General features: G+C 41.3%; 1 protein-coding gene across 4 annotated transcripts in view; it reads right to left on the bottom strand.

The window, feature by feature from the left end:
• Positions 1–17,325, bottom strand: part of PALLD (palladin, cytoskeletal associated protein) — a 212,872-nt gene that overhangs the window by 126,928 nt on the left and 68,619 nt on the right. The window lies entirely within an intron of this gene.

Below are 17,325 nucleotides of genomic sequence, written 5' to 3'. Positions count from 1 at the left end.
CTCTACCCGTGCAACTAGAAACCCTGAAAAAGCAGGCTGCAATTACTCTGCAGAGATCAGATGGTGATGGAGCCTATACTGTCTCCCTCCATCCCTCCCCAGACGTTTAATGAACAGGGGAGAAACTTCCTTTAAAAAGGGAATCTATTGCTAGGAGCCATTCTGATAAGAGGCTTCTCTTGACAACAGGCAGATCGAGATGGTACAGAGCATCGCTCTCCTTCACTGCAGGTTTTAAAGCAGAGGTTGGGTGGCCATCTGTCAGGGATTCTTTAGTTGCGAATCCTGAATTGAAGGGGGTTGGACTAGATGCCCCTAGGCAGAGGCACACACCCCGCACCCCGGTTCCTCCACCAGCGCCCCTAGGGGATCCTTCCAACTCTATGATTCTGGCATCTAAGCCCCCAGAGTAAAAAACAAAACACCCCACCATATACATTTTGGAAATGCTACAGGAGGCCCATGGAGCCTGATACAAAAATATGCTTGCTTTGTATACCAGTGGGTTGATCATTTTGACTGCACAATAATTGGACATGTGAAGATGTCCCTGCCAATCAATCGTGGATTAAGTTAACTGATACATGGCTGTTCTTTTGATCAAACAATGCCTGCCCTCACAAGCAACAGTGGACTAGCTGTGCCAATCAGGTTTTGTTCAACTGATATTGCTTCAGGCACAATCTTTATCTTGTCCCATATCCCACAATACACCGTTCAGGGGCTGGTTGTAGCTGCAAGCCGAATGCACAGTATTAATTTATGAGAAGCAGATTAACAAGTCCTACCTAGGGATTAGTCAAGCACTGGAATACAAGCAATAAACCATTTTTTCCTCAAACAACCCCACTCCTCCCTGAAGGCTAGAAAACTAGGGGCACATTAACTATACTTTTTTTAAAAAGCCATAGCCATAACCATTCTGAAAGATTTATCATGCCACAGGAATCTACAGTTTCAGAGTGCTTCACAGTTATATACCACCTCAACCCAATTCTCTCAGATCCATAGAAAAAGAATGCACTTGGATCCAGTTATTTTTATGGATGCTCAACTATGCACACCAAGTTTGGGTGTTAATAATGACTATAATCTCTTAATTTCAAGTGAATACTGATCGCTTTCACACATTACCATTTTTCTGTGCCATGAATACTAATGCATGTGTAGGGAAGGAGAAATACTGGGTGAAGCAATTCTAAGAAACCCAGGGACATTCTGTTTTGTTGAGATTTAAAAGGAACAACATCCAATGTAGCAGCTTTCATGCCCCCAGCCAGCAAGGTATGCAGTCATGTTGACCATTAACATTGTCCAGAACTTCAACTAGTAGTATTAATTCCCCTCCCCACACTTTTAAAGAGTAACTTGAATCAAGTAGAAAAGAGGTTACAAAGTCCTAAACCAGCTGCAAGCCATTGTAGGCAAGCAGTCTTCTGAGTGTTTATATATTCCACAATACAGTACACTTGTATTTCTCTTGCAGATACATAATTGACACAACCGTGTTGTATATTATACCCTCCATGCCCTGAATGTTTTAGAGGTTAACGCTCGCAGGATAGATCACATCACTCTGCAGATACCACTTCTCACACAAGACTTATAACTCATTTTCAGTGGACAGACCCTTCCTTTTCCAAACAAGAAGTAGTCTGGCAGATCGAATTTCACCCAGAGGCAACTATGTACTAACCGCTATGCTTTCTTTTGAAACAAAATGCAAGATTTACCTCTCCCGAATTCTTTGCCTTTTTACAACCATGCTTGGAATATCATACACAGATTTGGTTACCATACCTAAAAAAAGGGATGCTGTTAGAGCCAGAAATGATCGACAGAAATGATCAAGAGACTGGCCCTATGAGGAAAGGTTGCAACTTTTAGTTTTTGTTTTAGTTTTGGGCAGGAGAAAAGCAAGTGAAGGGGGATATGACAAAGGTGTATAAAATTACCCATGTTGTGAAGAAAATGGATTGAGAAGGTTTCCTCTCTCTCTGTACCTGAACCCAGGACCATTCAGTGAAGCAGAAGGATAGGACACACATGACAGACAAAAGGAAGCACTTTTCCCAAAACACATAGATACTTTGGATTTCACTACCAGATGTAGCAATTGCCACCAACTTGGATAACTTTAAAAGGGGAGTAGGCCGCAGATCTACAGCACACGTTTAGAGCACAAGACTTTCTCAAAAGAACCCTGGGAACTGCCACTTGTTAATGGTGCTGGGAACTGTAACTCTGTGAGGGTGAAACTACAATTCCTGAGAGTTTTGATTGCACAGAATTGGAAAAGTGAGACCATACCATCAAAAAAAGATTGGCTGATTAAATTGATGGAATATGCTGAGGTGGATAAACTGACAGGGCAGATAAGGGAAACAAAAATTTAGTAAAGTTTGGAATATATTTAAACAATACCTGAAAGACCACCGTGGAGAACTAAAAATTTTGACTGGTTTAGATTAACTCTTGTAATGAGAAACATTAAATAGTAGTGAAAAAGTTGGTTACCAGCAACCTAGATTTATCATGATATGCATTCAACCAAGAACTTTAAAAGACCCAAGTAAGAAGGAGAGGGAAGTCAGAGGTAATTAGAATATCAATGAATCAAATGATTAAGAATATATCTTTGTTTTACTTTATTATGATTTAGAATTACATGTTCATCAACAAGAAACCAAAACTGTGGTTTCATGTTAAGAAAGCATTTTTGTTGTAAAAAAACTAATAAAGATGAATTACAAAAACAAAAACAACTACAATTCCCAGGAGTCTTTGGGGAAAGTTGTGTGCTTCAAGTGTGCATTGTATGCACTTTCAATGTATGGTGGGATCTGCCCTCAAATGGCTACTAGTCACAATCACTATATAACACCTACAGTATCAGAGGAATTAATGAGAATTCCTGGGCAGAAAACCACCTGCTTGCAAGGCATCCCACAGGCATCATGCTGGTCGCCATGAGAACAGAATGATGGACCAGGCAGGCTTTGGGTCTGATCAAGCTGCACTTTTAAGTTCTTATCTTGTAATGAAGGATAGGAGTTCATTTCACTATGCATTTAGAAGTGAACCTCTCCATTCCTTACCTGCTGGATCAAGTGTGGATCAGAATGTAGACATGTGGGTAAGTCTGAAATGTTTACAAACCTTTCTAGTACATGGTTAGTCCCAACCTATATTTGTACAAGATGGTCCAATGGCTTCCTGTTTCTTTTACAGAACTACTGTCGGCTGCTTTTAGGGACACTGTAAGGCAGCCAGGGGCACAGTACAGGGGAAGATATGGCTGCTTCCCCCAGAATATAAAGGCAGCCATCTTTTTCTTCATATAATTATCCAAGAAGGGTAGCACAACTTAATATTCAAAAGTGCTGTGCTTTTAGCAACAGCTTTGTTTAACAGACGGATTGACCCCTTGGACCATTTCACAGGTTCTTGAAAACAAATGAAATCTCTTTACAAAAGTGTGCAGAATTTAAAGCATTTCCCCTTAAAAAATCTGCATGGAATTGGAGTTGAACAGGCATGCCAATCAACTCATTTGTAAGGGACATGGACCTAAGCAATACTGTTTCATCCAACCCGAGTTATTACCAACACTCATTTGCATATGGGTTGAAGGCCTGTGTGTAGAGAGGGTCTCCATGGTTAAGTAATTCTGCAATGGCTGGACCTGCTTTTCAGAGTGGACTAAGAATTTACTTGGCCACCACAAAGAATCTGTTCAGGGTGAAATAGTAAAAATAAGAATATTTACCAAGGGAGGGGGAATAAAACCCCAAGCAATCACAAAAAAGCTCCAATCCTGCCCCAATACCAGCCCGTATTCAAATCCAGCTCTTAGAAGACTGATGTCTTGTAATGGGTGGTATATACACGCACCAGCTTTATTTGCCACACGATGCTCCTTTCAGATGTTCTACCATGTTGGACAGACATGCACTGGTGGGATGGTACTGTAGCACCAGGCTAAACCCCAAACCTGTATGTGTATGCACAAGTGTACGCACACAGTCAATTTTGGATACTGAAAGGAAGATGTCTCGGTTGGGGGTTACGGTCTACTGCCCCCACCTTTGGGTGCTCATTCCAAATGATTAGAATGACTGAAAATGGCAAATGCATTGCAGTCCCGTGGTATCCATTGTTGTTTATTAAAAGTACCTTATTAGTTACGCATTTCAAGTTACATCAGCCAAAGGGTGCTTTTATATATGGCAAAGCTGCCCTTCGCCCAGCTCTGGTCAACACACAAACATCAAAGAAAATTGCCCACCAACATATTGTCATATGTTTTTCGTGAATACCGATGGCATGAAATCATCCCACCATCAGGCCAATTCGGATCAGGTTGGCCATGTGCAAGTTCCCAAACAGGAACTTCTACAAATAGAATGCCATATGACATGTTTGCCTTTCTTCGTATGAGGTTAACCAAACATAACATGTGCCTCAGCAAAAAATAACACTGTGAAATAATGTTTATTTTTATTCAAGATGGGTTCCACAATAGGGACGCTGCCTTCTCTAATCAATGCACAATAGGCTTATGCATGCAAAGTGACTCCCACTTATGCTAATGAAAAACTATGTACACAATTCCCCCTTGCAGGAGAAAGAATAAACCCTACATCCCTTAAGGCTAGGAAATGTTGATGATGGAACTAAAACACTGTACCATTCCTTTCTTGTAATTAAAATCCAACCAGCTCCTATTGTGCCCAGAGAGAACATATCACTTCTGCATGGAACTAATAAACTTCCTTTGTTTACTCAGTAGCCTCATTTGGCCTAGTTTTACAAATAGGTTCTGGAAACAAATGTATCCTGTGAGTTCAGCTGCCAGTATTTTTTGTGATCTGTCCGCTTCCCTGCGCTGCAGCGGAGACTCAAACCACAATTTGTAAACTGTCAAGAGCTTGGATTTTTATGAGATCTTCCCTGCCGAGCTTTTATTTTGATTATACAGAAAACATAGAGAGATGCTGCACTACATTATAGGTTATGTTATATGGGTTCATTTAGATAAATACATCTGACTTAAATGGGCTGTGGATCAGGTGAGAGACCCTGTTATTAAAGTGACTACTTGCAGGCTACAATGGTTGGAATTTTAAGTAAACCACTCTGGTCTGGGCAATCTCTTGTCCAGAATGAGCAAAGACAAAGGAGAAACTTATTAGACACATGCTAATCGCTTGCAGTGACACAGTTTCCAAGGAGAGCTTCATCACATTGCAGCAGCTAAGCAATCACTGTTAGCCTTTGATATATTAGAAAGATAACCCGAGGAGTTACAAATTCAGAAGTTGTAATGCAAAGAGTCTTTTATAGTTCTTATTTCCCAACCATTGCAGAGGCTAGTTCTTTATTCTGCATTAGATCTTGCTGGGAAGAGAAAAACAATGAACAATTGGTTATGACAAAAGGCAATCATTATGCTGCTAGCTGCAGATCTGGCTCTTTGAGATGATTAATGAAGGTGAGGGGTTCACACCCTTCAATGCTGCTCCTTTCAGTTTGAAGAAAGGGTGCTGGCTGCCATCCAGTCCACAATTACACGTGTTTCTATCGCACTGACATGCACACATAATTCTGGGCTGGGCTGCAACTTTCATTTGTGGCATTGCAAGATCCCTCCAGAACCAGGACGGTGTACAGTAGCCTTTTTCCTGCAAGAGAAAGCTTATGCTCTGTGCCAGCACTGCAGGATCATCTGCAATGTGTCAGGATACCACTGCAAGCTGAAGCCCTTTCATTTCTTGCCTTGTCAAATACAACCATCCCACACTAAATCAGTGTGTTTCTGGACACACCTCATCTGTCATCCGTCAAGCCAGAAGCTGATGAAGACAGAATGTAAGGAACAAGAGGCAGAGAATATGCAGGTTGCACTAAGCCAAATCGTGGAATGAATGTACAAACTCAGATTGTGAGAGCAGATTGTGGGTGCTTGGTTCCTCCCTGGTCCTTCTCCTGCTGCACTGAGCTAAGCCTGCTTTCGAGTGTTATTCAAACTTGGGTTCATGGTATAATTCTCTGTACAAACCATGAGCTGAAAACCGCAGAACAAACCTTGGTTACGGCATGCAGTTATTCTGGAGAGAGGTAAAACCACTAGCTCAGGTTTGAATGACACACAAAGTCAAACCGGGACTTAGCTCTGCACAAAGCAGAATGATCGGGGAAGAAGAAAGCAGCTGCATTCTCTTCTCCAGGAGCCCATAAATTTGAGCTAAGCCATTGTTTGGCTTAGTATGACATGCAGCCCAGGCCATTGAGTCTGATCTTTTGCACCAAATACTGTAATAGACGGGAAATTTCCTTGTGTACCTAGAAGCATTTGGTGGAAGAATTACATGAAACCCCTCCCCCCCCACCATCCAACACACAGCCAGGTCACCCCAGAGTGAGTTCTCTCCCTTAGTAGTCTAGGGTAGCCCAATTTTCTGTATTACCCAGCCAAATGGCAAAGCCAATTTCTTCATCCATCAAGTGCAGACATGTGATTGAGACCAATCACATTCATCAAAATGATATGTGAATGATCAAGTGACAGCAGTTTCACACAACCAAGAAAAATGCATCTGTTCGGAGTGGGTGGGTGGGTGAGGTTTGGTTGTTGGAAATGTGGCCTCCCCCTGCATTTCACTCCTTCTTTCCCCAAACTACACAAGAAAGCAATTGTTGCTCGCTCAGTATGCAGGACTCAAGCAGGATGATGCAATTTTCATCCCTATTGTCCCCTCCCTACTCATCACCTTCTCGCTGTTAACCAGATGACTGAATAATCTGATGAGTGGAGGAGGGTGTGGCACTCCCACACCCTCAGCTGATGTGCACACATCAGCTAAGGAGGAGGCTGTGTGTCCTCCATGTGCTTGAGGCAAGATGGCAATACCCACTCCTGACCCTCAGAAGGTTGGCCATGCATGGCTGTGTCCCTTGGGGCAAAAAGAAGAAGTTAGCCACCCCTGGCTGAAAGCATGTTCTAAGTAATGCACCATAATCACAGTGTACAAGCTAACGAAAGTCTACATCTCTCTCTTCCTATCATTCTCTCTCCTACCCCACTCCCTCCCTCCCAGGACCTTCATTGCCTGCAGAAGGTCAAACGTTGACACTTGAAAACACCCCTTGGTAGAGCCAAAATACATACAGCAAGCCATTTGAGTGAATATATTCGAACATGCAGCCACTTTCATTTTGCCAAGATAATGTTTTTTGGTGGGGTCATGAAACTTGCCAAAGTTATGTAGGAAGCAACTGTAACCACATGGAGCAGTCCCTGCCATCCCACTGATTTCAAGCAGCCATCATGCAATCATTTGTTTATCTTAATTGGTTAAGTTGAACCACTACAGAGACCAGGGATATATAGGTAGAATGGACCTTTCCCCACCCCAGTTAAGATTCCATATACAATATTTTTTGCTCTATAAGACTCACTTTTCCCCTCTTAAAAAGTAAGGGGAAATGTGTGTGCGTCTTATGGAGCGAATGCAGGCTGCGCAGCTATCCCAGAAGCCAGAACAGCAAGAGGGATCGCTGCTTTCACTGCGCAGCTGTTGATTTCCCTCTTGCTGTTCTGGCTTCTGAGATTCAGAATATTTTTTTTCTTGTTTTCCTCCTCCAAAAACAAGGTGCATCTTGTGGTCTGGTGAGTCTTATAGAGCGAAAAATATGGTACTAAAATTATTTCAATGGCCTAATCCTATGCAGCATAATGTGTCTCTCAACCCACTGAAATCCAGAAGTCTAGACATACTGAAATCAACATAGGATTGCAGCCTCGGCATCTTAGTTTTAGTTTGAATTGTCAGAATGAGAGTAACGGTACCCATTTAGCAACTGGAGCTGACTGCAGCCCAATTATACAAATTTGTCTTTTTCTTCCTCACTTCTGTGCTTGCACCAACCTCCAACAGCAATCCAGCCATAGGAAGGAATATATGAAAAATGCAACCATGATGACACATCTGGGATTCAAAAAGTAAAGGAAACAGCAATAAAGCTGAGCAGCCACTGGCTGGCTAAAAAACTAGGGCCTTAAGAAAAACAGTTCACGGTTTCCTCTAATGCATAATCCTGCTGCAACCTGTGTTTGGTAAAGGTCACCGAGGAATAATGAAGGCTTTCTTTCCACACCCATTTAAAAGATAATTTAAAGCGACAGTTGTACTGAAACCAAAAGACATAGACGAAGGAGAGAATTATACTTCTGACCGTAACAAGATGTGAACAGAGGTAAGTGGTAAATTAAAAGGCAATTTTATCCTTAATGCTTACTATCATTAAGGTTTTTTTTTTATATAAAAAGTTGCTGCTGCTTTCCTGTACAGTTTCAGTTTTTCTAGCACTCTGTTCAAGCAATTCCCTTTATGCTTCTCCTTTAATTGGGAAGGTATTTGCATAATTATACCTCTTATGTTGGCTTCACAAATATCCCACACAGTTCTCCAGCCTCTCTCACACACTCCTTAACATTTTTTTTTTAAAACAAAGGGTATGAAATCTCCACTGAGATTTGTTTTTCTTTTTTCTTTTTTCCTTTCGCTTTTCATATGCAATGAATAGGTATGTGACCTGTAAGATGTATTCCATTTCTACTTCAATTTTTTTAGCAGGGTTATTCAGACTCAAAGAACATGTTGCTTCTGGAAAGGTGGAATGAGAAAGGTTAAAACTTTGGGGCAAAGGAAACACCACATGAAATCTCTTCAAACCACAAAAAAATTGAATGCAAAGTGTAATTTGTCACCAACTTGTTGTTGGGTGTTTCAGTCATTTGCAGTGTTTAAAATTCCATTAAAACAGAAGTTATGTCTATTAATCCTCCAGTGCTTCCTTAATTTTTGTCTAGTTGAATGGTACACCCCCCCCAAAAGGGTGGACTTTGTCCCTTCCAATTCTCCTTTGACTGTGGCTTATCTACTACAATCTAACATTTATACTGTAGAAATTATTTTCCACTTGGGATTTGGGTGTGTGTGTGTGTGTGTGCGCGCGCCAAGGTTTTTACCACACATAAGCAGTAGGGGTCAATGTAAATGAATATGAACTTTGCACCTAGATGCATTTTTAAGCATAACCCAACCTCGCTGAATTTCTTTTTTAAAAAGAAGATTAAATCATATGTCTATGGCTCATATTTATTTTCAACTCTGTGAAACTAAAAGGGGGAAAAAGTCTTATGCACGGTCAGCAGCAGAAACTCCAATAAAACATATCCCCTTTCCTACTTGATGCTTCTACAAAACCCCAGAGATAATGACATATACATTCTTTTGGCATCTGTGCTTGGAAATCTTTCAGACATGTACCAAGATCTGAAAAGCAAGGGTTACACATGTAGACGCACTAGCTACTTCCAACACGCACGAACACAGCAGTATTTTTCAGAGCCGTGGTGGTTAAGAGGAGGGCCTGAAGCTGTGATGGGGCCCATACTGTGCATGTTTAATCTCTGACATCTCTGGGTAGAGCTGGAAAAGAATCCTCTCTGAAGGCCTGGAGAGATGCTACAAGTCAGCGTAGGCCACATAAAACGAAGCGAGTAATGATCCCACTCCATACAAGGCAGCTTCCTATGTTGAGCAACGTAAATATAGTTTATTAGGGGCATAGACCAGCAGTTTTAAAATGGCTAAGAATACAATATTTATAACAAGAAGATACAGTGGAACCTTGGTTCTCGAACGACTTAGTTGCGAACAAATTGGCTCCCGAATGCCGAAAACCTTGAAGTGTTCTGGTTTTCAAACGTTTTTCGGAAGCCAAACGCCCAAAGCTGCTTCTGTGGCTTCCACTTGAGTGCAGGAAGCTCCTGCAGCCAATCGGAAGCCGTGCCTTGGTTTTTGAACGATTTCGGGAGTCGGAACAGACTTCTGGAACAGATTAAGTTCAAGAACCAAGGTTCCACTGTGCAACAGTTATAAGAACTAGCTTCTTTTTTTCAGGAGGGTCAAAAATATTTTGTCATGAGCTAAAATCTAAGAAGGGGGCAGCATCTCTGTAGAAGTTCTTGGTTTTATGCTGAACAGAGTAAATGAGAGCATGGTCAAGCAAGTACTGAGTCAGTATTAAGCCTTAGGTCAAATAAATTAAGAGTGGGAATGGGCTTGCCCACACATACCTAGAAGCAGTATTCAAGTAGCAACGCCGACGATGAGAAAAGAAATACAGTATTTTTAATTTATAGGTCTTGTCTGGTTGCCTGTAAAATGGGAATCCTTTGTCTTAACCCTTGGAAATTTGGAACTTCTCATGCCTCAGGGGATTAGAGTGCCTCAAAATTTGGATGAAAATTACCAAGAGTTACAGGTGCCAACTCTCCACTGAAATCAACAGGGACTAGGACAAAGGGATTCTGACCAACAAATGCAATTTAAACTGACAACAAATGCAATTTAAACTAATGAAAAAACTAAACTGAATGGAAAAACAAAACAGATTTTTTGTTCTGGCAAAACCTCCCAAAGGAAGGAGTGTGCACATTGTAACTCCTCACCCTGACTGCACTGCCTCATAGGCACATTTCTAGAGAGAAAATCCTGAAAATGAAACAGGAAAATTGCTTGTGTGGACGCTGATCACCACCGGGAGATTTAGATAATGATAATGTGCTCTTAAGACTGCGATGCTTGGGATTAAGTCCCATTTAAGTAAACAGGTCTAACCACTGAGTAGAAGCATATAGGATTGCACTGTAAATAACGCAGTTTTAACAGCCAGTTTGAAGAACAGGAGGAAGCTTCTTTTAGTAATAAAAGAAGTCTGATCTCCTTTGCTGGCTCAGAAAGTGCCTAGTTGCATGATGCTGAAGAAATCCAATTCTCTGCTTAGGGACTTGGACGTCACAGACTGACTAGGGGAAAAAAATATTTTCAGTCATCAGCAGACACCCTCTTTATTAACTCTCCACTACAGATTGTAATTTCAAAGGTGCTCAGAAGTATATTGAAATTTATTACAATTAATTCACATCCTTGTTATATATAGGCAAGGAGCCTTGTTGACGTTGCCATGTGATGTTTTTACTGCTGTTTACAAGTTTGGATGCATGAGATGGAGACTTCCCTGTTCCAAACATCCTAGTCAATCAGGGCTGGGAAGATAAGAAGTCTCCTACCAGCCCTGTGATTTAATTAACAACTGAAGAGGTAGCTACACAAGCCACAGGAGGTGCGCAAGTATTTGGGCCTTATGATGATCCTGTTGCAAGAAACTGTTGCATGTAAATTTCACTGCTGAGTAGAGCAGTATTTATGTATATAATCTCCAGGCACCTTGTTACTTTTTGAGTAAATGTTTTTGTACAACATGCTCCTTGTGAGTGGAATGCCTTTTGCTGAAGACAAAAGTGTGGTGGTCTTATCTACATTCTTCAAGTGGTTTCAATAATTTCACTTGTGGAGATGCCAGGCATCTCCCTCCTATCTGCCCCTGTTCCCCTCTCCCTCCCTGCAAAAGGGGGGAGGGGAATTCACTTGCTTTTTGCTTTTGGAAAAAGGGAAGATGGGAGTGTAAGACATGAGAAGTGGATCTCCTACTTGATTTCCCCCATCTGCATTAACATTCTCAATCTGTGTTATGTACGAAGCTTGGATTCCAGAACAATTGGCAGGTAGGATCCTAGAATGCAACAACTGATTGGCTTGCAGGAAAAGACCAATCAGGCTCCAGGAGGAAGTTAATCAGCCTATTCGGCTGGTAGGATCCTAGAATGCAACAAGTGATTGGCCTGCAGGAGAAGACCAATCAGGCTCCATGAGGGAAGCAGAATCAGCCAATCAGACGGGACTCATTGTGTAAATAATAATAATAATAATAATAATAATAATAATAATAATAATAATAATTTATTATTTGTACCCCGCCCATCTGGCTGGGTTTCCCCAGCCACTCTGGGCGGCTTCCAACAAAGATGAAAAATACACAAAAATGTCACATATTAAAAACTTCCCTGAACAGGGCTGCCTTCAGATGTCTTCTGAATGTCAGGTAGTTGTTTATCGCTTTGACATCTGATGCAAGGGCGTTCCACAGGGAGGGTGCCACTACCGAGAAGGCCCTCTGCCTGGTTCCCTGTAACTTGGCCTCTCGCAGTGAGGGAACCGCCAGAAGGCCCTTGGAGCTGGACCTCAGTGTCCGGGAAGAACGATGGGGGAGGGGACGCTCCTTCAGATATACTGGACCGAGGCCGTTTAGGGCTTTAAAGGTCAGCACCAACACTTTGAATTGTGCTCGGAAATGTATATAAAGGCCTAAGGCTTGGGGGGAAATTCAATCACTGTTTTACAAGCTGCAAAACGGAGCATAAAATCACTGTAGGACTCTGAGTATATTTCAATCTGCCTTAGACACACACTTAGCTATATAATTCAGCAGTCGTTCAGCTTATCAGGTGCAGTGTTTCTAGTACAACGAGTGCGGAAACCCAAGTCAATCTTGTTCTAGGTTAAGAAACTGAAGTCACATCTACAGTGGAACCTCTACTTAGGACCGCCTCTACTTGGACCCAATCCAAGTCGCGACTGCAGCAAACCCAGAAGTAAATATCGGGTTTGCCGCGATTTGCGCACGCACAGAAGCAGCTGCCACTGTCTCCACATGTGCACAATGGTGTTTCTATTAGTGACCCATTTTGTCTAAAGGATGGGCCGCCAGAACGGGTTATGGTGGTAAGTAGAGGTTCCACTGTAATTAGAACTTGTGCAATCTTCTTATAAAGTGGCCATCTTGTGTGAGCAAATCCCACAGAGTAGGAGAAATCCTCTCCACAGAGTGGAGAAATCCTTTATTTTGCCTGCCCCGAATACTCAGCTTCCTTGAATGGGCCCAGATTCAAGTACGGGAAAGGAAGAAAAGCCTCTCTATTTCCATTGTCTCAACACAACTCCCTTCATACGCCTCTAGCACATCCACGCTTTACACTCATCTTTCCGAATCGAAAAAGCTCCAGACCTTAACCATGTCAGCCTGCTAGTGCCATTAGGCTCAGAAAAGACTGAGGTTTTATATCACATTCCTTCTGGGTATTGTGCTGCCCTTTACGAAAAAAAGCCTTGCAATGTAAGCTTTCCTATTATATTTCTCTCTCGAGAAAGCAAGACTAGGCAGCTTGTTTTCACGCTGACAGTTTGTGGAGAGCTTAAACAGAACCCAAAATCTGTATCGGAGTTCTGTACTTTTGACTGCAGGCCACCCTCCTCTCCACTATTAGGCTCGGCAGAATTAGATTTGATCCTTAATGTATAGAATTACTAATGTTAGCCATAAAGATATTTAGCTCTTTCCTTTTTTTTTTTTTTTTTTTTTTTTTTGGCTCCCCAGCACAGCGAAGCGAACAAAGGTCTGGATGTATGGCAAACAACTTCTCATATTGCTTGATCAGGCAGTAAATTACTGCCAGCTATATATTGGGGTTGGGGTCTACTAATGTACAGGCTACTCCTGTTAATGTTAAAAGGAAATCATGCACATAAGTCTCCCATATATATTTGGGAGGAAAGAAAAACACCATAGTAGCCATATTTCCCACTGGAGTGCAGGGAAAAGATGTCTGTTGATAAGTAAGTACAGGTGGGCCAGTTACTGCCAATATAGACCCCCCCAAAAAACAACACCCGTCTCCTGAGAAGGCATATTGAAAATTGGAATTATAGTAAAGTAGGGGATGAAAAAAATAGTGGAATGATCTGCTAAAGCCACGAATGTTGGAATACACAATGAATATGGCCTGCATAAGCGTTTCCTGTTCCAAATGATATTTAAAGCTGCTGGATGAGCATTTTTGCTTTAGATTAGCCTTGGAAAGCACACATGCATTGTTAGTGTTACGCACCACTGTTTTATTCTTCAATCACAAAAGAATTCCTTTCCCTCTGCTACATCGACTTGATCTTAAAATCTCCTAAGTTGATTTTAAAATAAATAAATGAAGAGGCATATAGGCATATATAAGTGAGTGTGTGTGTGTGTGTGTGTGTGTGTGTGTGTGTTGTGAACGGCATAAGATGGGGATGATAGTGCAATCACAGAGCAATGAAATCCATGCACACCCATTATGCATTGGATTGTTTTATACCATTGTGGAGGGAGCATCAGCAGAAATATGATGGAGGGAATGAAATGCAAAATGTACAGACTTCAGTTTCTAAGGTTGCTCCTAGGGATCAGGTGTACTCTACAGCACCTCGGCACTAACACCCTCTAGAAGTATAGACAAGCGCAGTTGAGACATATGAAACTGGCATTTAGAAACTAGCATTCTTAAACATTTCCAAGTACTTTGTTTCATGTGTTTGCCATTATTTATGCCTGCATGTCCCTAGAGGCAGAAAAATCGAATGGAGAGCTCCAATTTACTCACACATATTAGAAAACACACATTTGGCTTTCCAAGCAGTGTTTAATTTGGATTCTGCTTATTGTGGCTTCTTTCCAGCTTGCTTATTTAATATATCCCAAATAAAATGCAACATCTTTTTGTTATTGCTTCAATTTGCTCAAACAGGGTTGTTGTTTTTAAAGAGATGTGACTAAAGTTATTTTGGGTACACTTGATTCCCCTCATTGACCTGGAAGAAATAAAGTTCTCTTATTTCCTTTCTATTCCCTTCCTTTTCAGTATTCTCTATGGTTACTTTGGGTGAACTCCAGAGCTATTTAAAAAAACGGAGGGGGGAGACCAACAACTGGAAGTTTTAGCCATGGACTGCAACAGGATATGGACTGCCTTCACTATTTGTTAGCATAAAGCATGCTATAAAGCAAGAAGAGCTTAAGGGACTAATTTGGTTCTGGGGGCATTCTTTGAAAAGTGTCGAGAGAGAGACTAAATAAGGAAAGACTAGGCAAATAAATTATGAAAGCCAATGGTGATATCACTTTTCTAGAAGCCAATGTTTTGTATTATTTCATGCACGGTCCATTACCTAATTCATTCTTCTTCGCTTTTATTAGTTTTTAAAACCTAGAAATCTCTGTAAGCCACATACAACATTCCAGCAACCTATTTACTATTCTTGTTTTATTCATGTCTGTACCACAAACCCATATAAAAGCACATTTCTCCTGCGAACAAGATCTCAATTAAAACCAAAACATAATAAATTCAAAGCAAAATTAATTAAAGAAACAGAAGTACAGAAAAGGGCACCTAACAAGGTTATAAAAACAGGAAACTGTTTTTGTCAAAAGGCTCGCTGGAACAACCAAGACTTAAGTTGGCACCTAAAACTCATTACAGATGGTGAAAGCTTGATATCATTACGCAGAGAGTTCTATGACCCCAGTGCCATCACACCAGACGCACAATTTCATGTTGAGGACAGTCGGCCATTGCCAAGCACCATCAGATGTGACTGAGTGGCAGACTGTAAAGACTGCGCAGGAATATCAGGAATATGGTGTCTTTCTTGAAAGTACATTGACCCCAAGTTGTTTACGGCTTTGTGATGAGCTACAAATGATAAAAATAATCACCACCACAAGTGCTTCAAGACATTATCCTGAGTGAGAGAACCTCAAAATTCTTTGGATGTTATGGTATGCTTTAAAGGAGCATCCTGAAGGTCTTAGCAGATCAAAAATATTTTATATTGTAGAAGTGCCTTGAACAGTGATAGGGAACCTTCTGGAGGGTGTTGAACTACAACTTCCATCAGCCCCTGCCAGCAAGGTCAATGTTCTGAGATAAGGGTGCCAGGTGCACTGGGTTACCATAGCAACACCAGCAAAGTCCGGTGTATGACTTGCTAAGTCCTTCACCCTCCCACTTATTCAGGAATATGCCTACATGTAAAGACACATGGTCTCTAGGGCATTGCTTTCATTATGCCTGCAATCTTGTTCATGTCTTGGTTGTGTCCTGACCTGTTTGCTGTCAGGGTCTGAATCTGAGACTCAGGGGAAGAGGCTGTGGGTTTTACACAGCAGTGTTAGCTATCATGGTGATAGTGTTAGAAGATCTGTGCATATATATCTTTACAGAAGAACTGTATACTGTATAGTAGATAGCAGTGTTTAGCTTTGTCTTGTGTCTGGAGACAACGAACACTTTGAACTATGTGGCAGAGGAGCTTTCCCCTTAACTGGAAACTCTGGAAGATGATGTTCTGCTGGGTGCAGGAAATCTCTGATGATTCAGCTGGAGTTCCACACACTCTGCTGATAATCACACTGGTTGAGGTATGGTGAACTATCAAATGACTTCTACAAGTCACCAACATGCAGCAGTAGTATTGTCTCCATATTGGACAATAAGTACAAGTCTTAATAGATACCCTTCATAAGTTAAGTAGTATTATTACATAGTGGAAAAAAGAAATTTACAAAGTATAGCTGTAGATTTTTATCATTTAAAATAGAATGTTTGTAGCAGGTCTATATTAGTGGTAACTAATACATGGTATGGGGGCCTCATACAGCCCATTAAGACCTCACTTTTGGCCCACTAGCTGCAAACTTCATGTACTCAAATTGCCACAGCAATCCATTTGGCAGGAGTCCAAGTCTCCTAACCTGCCCCAAAGGAGCCGAGGATCTTTTTCGAGACTGATCTGTGGCTTCCAATGCAGTTATTTTCAGTGCCCCCAAAATAGGCTTTGCCAAATTGCATGCTTCTCTTAGGAGTACTGCAGTTTAACAAGGTGTAGAAATTAGACTTTAATACTATTAGGTAAATCTCTCTCACACACAAAGAGATGCTCACCCTAGTTTGAAAAACAAACACGAAGAAATTAATCAAAATTGGGGCAAAAAGTTCAAGTGAACCATGATTAATGTACATGTTTCAAAAGTCACACAGGGTTGTAAGGAATGGAAAATGTGACACAACTGAATACCAAGTTAGGTTAGAATTTTCCATCTGGACGCTCAATAGCATTTTATAAGTATTGATTCTCACAGTTTTGTGGTGGCCATTATAATGGCAGGCTAGGATGGTGGTTATCATCTAGAAGAAAGATAAGATGGATGTCTTGCATCCTCTATTCCACAATCAACATATTATAGAAGAGTTCTCGAGTAATATGTGGCGACAGGATTATAATGATCCTGCCAAATTTAATTTTGTTTTGACTGGGCAGTTACTTCACTCTTCCACAGCACAGCTAAAAAGAATGACAAACTAAACACACACACACACACACACACACACACACACAGTGGATAGATAGTGGGTATTGAAGTTTGCCTTCTGTCTCTTAGTGCTATCAGGCTTGCCAAAACCAGTTTCTGGACAGATGATGGTAGACTGTCAGCATAATTTCCAAGGCATTTTGGAGACTCACCATGTGAATACAAACG

Source organism: Podarcis muralis, chromosome 9 (genome assembly GCF_964188315.1).
Source record: "Podarcis muralis chromosome 9, rPodMur119.hap1.1, whole genome shotgun sequence".
NCBI classification, from domain to species: domain Eukaryota; kingdom Metazoa; phylum Chordata; class Lepidosauria; order Squamata; family Lacertidae; genus Podarcis; species Podarcis muralis.
The sequence above is the reverse complement of the archived record's forward strand: the minus strand, read 5'-3'. Positions and strand labels throughout refer to the sequence as shown.